The following is a 6,000-nucleotide window of genomic DNA, read 5'->3' on the forward strand; positions in this document are numbered from 1 at the left end:
TAGATTCCCGGGAGATTCCCCTGCACATTTACTTTGGGACTACGGGTTAGATTCCCGGGAGATTCACCCTGCACATTTACCTTGGGACTACGGGTTAGATTCTCGGGAGATCGCCCCACATATATTGAGGATACCGAGAGATCCTCGGGATACCAAGAGATCCCTAGTACATATTGAGGATACCAAGAGATCCTCGGGATACCAAGAGATCCCTGGCTTATATTGAGGATACCAAGAGATCCTCGGGATACCAAGAGATCCCTAGTACATATGGAGGATACTAAGAGATCCTCGGAATACTTAGAGATCCCCGATTATTTTCCTTATGGTTTGCTTTCATCATTGTTTCCATTATTGTACTCTTATTACCCTGCATAGATTCTTACTGTAGGTTCTCAATTGCACTGCTTATCTTATCCTTCTATCTTTATATTTTATATAATCTCGGTAGGGACCTGACCTTCCTCGTCACTACCCAACCGAGGTTAGGCTTGACACTTACTGAGTATCGCTGTGGTGTACTCACGCCTCTTCTGCGCATGTTTTTCATGTGCAGATCCAGGTACCTCTACTCAGGCACTCTATCAGTGAGGCAGGAGGACTACAGAGACTTCGAGGTAGATCTGTTGCGTCCGCAGACCGACGAGTCTCCCTCTTTATTCTATCTTTAGTACTTAGTTCTCTTTTCCTTCCGTTTGTTAGATATTCTGGAGTTTGGAGCCTTACTATACATTTCTGTAGCCTGTGTTTCCCGTGAGTTTTCGGGTTTTGGGATTGTTTTAGTCTTGGGATATTGAGTTGTACATGCCGAGCGGCATTCGGTACAATTTCCTTTTTTTATTTATTTATTTAGATATGGTATTCCATTTTTCTACAATTATTATGTTTCCGCAAGTGTTAGGCTTACCTGGTCACGGAGACTAGGTGCCGTCATGACATATTCACGGTTGGTGAACTAGGGTCGTGACAAGTTGGTATGAGAGCTCTAGGTTCATAGGAGTCACGGAACACAGGCCGGTTTATTAGAGTCTCGCTGATCGGTACAGAGACGTCTGTACTTATCTACGAGAGGCTATGTAACTGTTTAGGAAAAATTCTTCACTTCATTGATCTCCTTGTCGTGCGAAATTTTTGACATCAATTCTAAACTTCTATCTTCTATTCTCTCACAGATGGTGAGGACATGTGCTACTCGGGATGATCAGGCATCCGCACCCCTCCTGCAGCCGTCAGAGGCAGGGGTCGGGGCAGAGGCCGTGGACGCGTACGGGGTGCGGCCAGAGCACCTGCGCGAGCTGCTGGTGAGGTATCGCCAGTAGATCCAGTCGGAGTTCAGGCACCCAACACGCCTACAACCACTACTACTCTAGCAATTCAGGAGACATTGGCATAGTTTATGAGTATGTACACCACGCTGGCTCAGGCAGGGTTGCTTCCCCTTGCTGCAGCCACATCCCAGGCTGGGGGAGGGGCACAGACCCCCGCCGCCCGCACTCCTGAGCAGCTGGTGCAAGTTGAGCAGGTCCCAGAGATCATTCCTGTACAGAGTGCAGTACCAGTTCAGCCCGAGGATGGGGCAGCTGCTTCTGAGGATGAGCAGCGGAGACTCGAGAGGTTCAAGAAGTATGATCCTCTGGTTTTTAGTGGACTAGCGACAGATGATGCTTTGGGATTTCTGGAGAATTGCCACCGTATTCTTTGCACTATGGGTATTATCGGATCGAGCGGGGTTTCCTTCACTGCTTTCCAACTTCGGGGAGCCGCCTATGAGTGGTGGCACACCTATGAGTTAGACAGTCCAGACGAGGCTGCTTCACTGACTTGGACCCAGTTCTCAGATATGTTCTTGAGAGAATTCGTTCCTCAGAGCCTCAGGGACGCATGGCGCGTAGAGTTTGAGAATTTGCACTAGGGAGCTATGACTGTTTCAGAGTATGCTATCTATTACACCAGATTGGCTAGGCATGCACCAGCCTTGGTGGCTACTGTCCGCGAGAGGGTTTGCCGGTTTATTGAGGGGCTTATTCCTCCCATCATATCTAGCATGGATCGTGAGTTGGAGATGGACATTTCTTATCAGCAGGTGGTGAGCATTGCTAGGAGGATTGAGGGTATGCATGCTAGGGAGAGCGAGGAGAGGGAGGCCAAGAGATCTCGTGAGTCGGGCCATTATTCAGGTGCCCGTACCCCAGTTGCAGGTCGTCATGGTAGGGGCTATATGAGTCGCCCCGTTCATTCAGCTCTTCCAGCAGCCAGCAATGCTCCAACTCCTCCCAGATCTCAGGAGCCATATTATGCACCTCCGGTTTCTAGCGCGCCTCCTGCGCAGGGTGCTTTCAGAGGTCAGTCTAGCAGACCTGGCCCTAGCCAGTCACAGCCACCACGTCCTCCCAGAGCTTGTTTCGAGTGTAGTGACACACGCCACTTGGTGAGGGAGTGCCCTAGACTTGGGAGGGGTACACCTCCACAGACTTCTCAGCCACAACGTGTCCCGCAGAGTTCTCAGGCTATGGTTATAGCTCCAGTTGCTACCCCACCTACTCAGCCAGCTAAAGGTGGAGGTCGGGGAGGTATAGGTCGCCCTAGAGGGGGAGGCCAGGCCAGATATTATGCCATTCCTACTTGTACCGAGGTTGTTGCCTCCAATTCCGTCATCACAGGTATTATACTGGTTTGTCACAGAGATGCATCGGTTCTATTCGATCCAGGCTCCACTTATTCTTATGTGTCTTCTTATTTTGCTCCGTATTTGGGTGTAGCCCGAGATTCGTTGAGTTCTCCTATTTATGTTTCTACTCCTGTGGGAGATTCTCTTGTTTTGGACCGCGTTTATCGGTCGTGTTTGGTAACTATTTGTGGTTTTGTGACCAGAGCAGACCTATTGTTGCTCAACATGGTTGATTTTGATATTATTCTGGGCATGGACTAGTTGTCTCCCCATTATGCTACTCTTGATTGTCACGCCATGACCGTGACGCTGGCTATGCCAGGTATTCCGCGTGTTGAGTGGAGTGGTACTTTAGATCACATTCCCAGTAGAGTTATCTCTTTTCTTAAAGCTCAGCGTATGGTTGGAAAGGGGTGTGCCACGTATTTAGCTTATGTGAGAGACGTCAGTATTGATACTCCTTCCATTGATTCAGTTCCAGTAGTACGGGATTTTCCCAATGTGTTTCCAGCTGATCTTCCAGGCATGCCGCCTGATAGAGATATTGATTTTGGCATTGATCTGTTGTCGGGCACTCAGCCCATTTCTATTCCCCCATATCATATGGCTCCTCCTGAGTTGAAGGAGTTGAAGGATCAATTGCAAGAATTGCTTGATAAGGGTTTTATTCGGCCCAGTGTATCGCCTTGGGGTGCTCATGTCTTGTTTGTAAAGAACAAAGATGGTTCTATGCGTATGTGTATTGATTATCTCTAGTTGAATAAAGTTACAGTTAAGAACCATTATCCTTTGCCTCGTATCGATGATCTGTTTGACCAGCTTCAGGGCGCACGGGTGTTTTCTAAGATTGATTTGCGCTCAAGTTACCATCAGTTGAAGATTCGAGAACCAGATATTCTGAAGACTGCTTTCAGGACTCGGTATGGCCATTACGAGTTACTTGTTATGTCATTTGGGCTGACCAATGCCCCAGCAGCCTTTATGCATTTGATGCACAGTGTGTTCCGGCAATATCTTGACTCGTTCGTAATTGTCTTTATTGATTATATTCTGGTGTATTCCCGGAGTCAGGAAGATCATGAGCAGCACCTGGGACCTGTGCTTCAGACTCTGAGAGAGAAGAAGTTATATGCTAAGTTCTCGAAATGTGAGTTTTGGTTGGATTCAGTGGCATTCTTAGGCCACGTGATATCGAGTGAAGGTATTCAGCTGGATCCAAAGAAGGTAGAGGCCGTGCAGAGTTGGCCCAGACTATCCTCAGCTACCGAGGTCCGCAGTTTCCTTAGTTTGGCTGGCTACTACCGTCATTTTGTGGAGGGGTTTTCATCGATTGCAGCCCCTATGACCAGGTTGACCTAGAAGGGTGCTCCATTTCAGTGGACGGAGGAGTGTGAGGTGAGCTTTCAGAAGCTCAAGACAGGCTTGACCACAACCCTAATTTTGATTTTACCTACAGGTTCGGGGTCTTATACAGTCTATTGTGATGCCTCGAGGGTTGGCCTCGGATCGGTGTTGATGCAGGATGGTAGGGTGATTGCCTACGCGTCCAGACAGTTGAAGATACATGAGAAGAACTACCGTGTTCACGACATTGAGTTAGCTGCCATTGTTCACGCCCTAAAGATTTGGTGCCATTACTTATACGGTGTGCCTTGTGAGATTTATACTGACCATCGGAGCTTGCAGCACTTGTTCAAGCAAAAGGATCTAAATTTGCGCCAGAGGAGGTGGTTAGAGTTGCTGAAGGACTATGACATCACTATCTTGTATCACCCAGGCAAGGCCAATGTGGTGGCCGATGCTTTGAGTCGTCGGGCAGAGAGTTTGGGGAGTTTGGCATATCTACCAGCATCAGAGAGACCTATGGCAATGGATGTTCAGGCCTTAGCTAGCCAGTTTGTGAGATTGGACCTTTCAAAGCCCAGTCGAGTCCTAGCTTGTGTGGTTTCTCGGTCTTCCTTGTTTGATCGTATCAGAGAGTGACAGTATGATGACCCTCATTTGCTTGTCCTCAAGGATAAGGTTCAGCACGGTGATGCCAGAGATGTGACTATTGGTGATGATGGGGTATTGAGGATGCAGGGTCGGGTCTGTGTACCCAATGTTGATAGTATTCGGGAGTTGATATTGGAGGAGGCTCATAGTTCGCGGTATTCTATTCACCCGGGTGCCGCGAAGATGTATCAGGATTTGAGGCAGAACTATTGGTGGAGGCGGATGAAGAAAGACATTATTGCATATGTGGATTGTTGTTTGAACTGTCAGCAGGTTAAGTACGAGCATCAGAGGCCCGATGGTTTATTTCAGAGGATTGATCTTCCCGAGTGGAAGTGGGAGAGGATTACTATGGATTTTGTTACTGGACTTCCGATAACTCGGAAGAAGTTTGATGCGGTTTGGGTTATTGTAGATAGGCTGACCAAGTCAGCGCATTTTGTTTCGGTTGCCACCACCTGTTCGTCCGAGAGATTAGTTGAGATTTATACTAGGGAGATCGTTCGCCTTCATGGGGTGCCTATGTCTATCATCTCGGACCGAGGTCCGCAATTTACCTCACATTTCTGGAGAGCGGTTCAGCGAGAGTTGGGCACCCAGGTTCAGTTGAGTACAACATTTCATCCCCAGACGGACGGTCAGTCCGAGAGGACTATTCAGATATTAGAGGATATGCTCAGAGCCTGTGTCATTGATTTCGGAGGCTCGTGGGATCAGTTCTTGCCTTTAGTAGAGTTTGCCTACAACAACAGCTACCAGTCCAGCATTCGGATGGCTCCGTATGAGGCGTTGTATGGTAGGCGGTGTCGGTCCCCAGTCGGATGGTTTGAGCCGGGAGAGGCTCGGTTATTGGGTACAGACCTAGTTCAGGAGGCCTTGGATAAGGTCAAGATCATTCAGGATAGACTTCAGACAACTCAGTCTAGGCAGAAGAGTTATGCATACCGCAAGGTCCGAGATATTGCTTTCATGGTTGGTGAACGATTATTGCTCTGTGTATCGCCTATGAAGGGCGTGATGCGATTTGGGAAGAAGGGCAAGCTTAGCCCCAGGTTCATCGGTCCATTTGAGATTCTTGATCGTGTGGGAGAGGTGGCTTATAGACTTGCCTTGCCACCTAGCTTGTCAGCTGTGCATCCCGTGTTTCATGTATCTATGCTCCGGAAGTATCGCGGAGATCCATCGCACGTGTTAGATTTCAGCACTGTCCAATTGGACAAGGATCTGTCATATGAGGAGGAGCCGGTGGCTATTCTAGACCGGCAGGTTCGACAGTTGAGGTCGAAGAGTTTTCCTTCGGTGCGTGTTCAGTGGAGAGGTCAGCCTCCTGAGGCATC

Source organism: Nicotiana sylvestris, chromosome 8 (genome assembly GCF_000393655.2).
Source record: "Nicotiana sylvestris chromosome 8, ASM39365v2, whole genome shotgun sequence".
Lineage (NCBI taxonomy): Eukaryota > Viridiplantae > Streptophyta > Magnoliopsida > Solanales > Solanaceae > Nicotiana > Nicotiana sylvestris.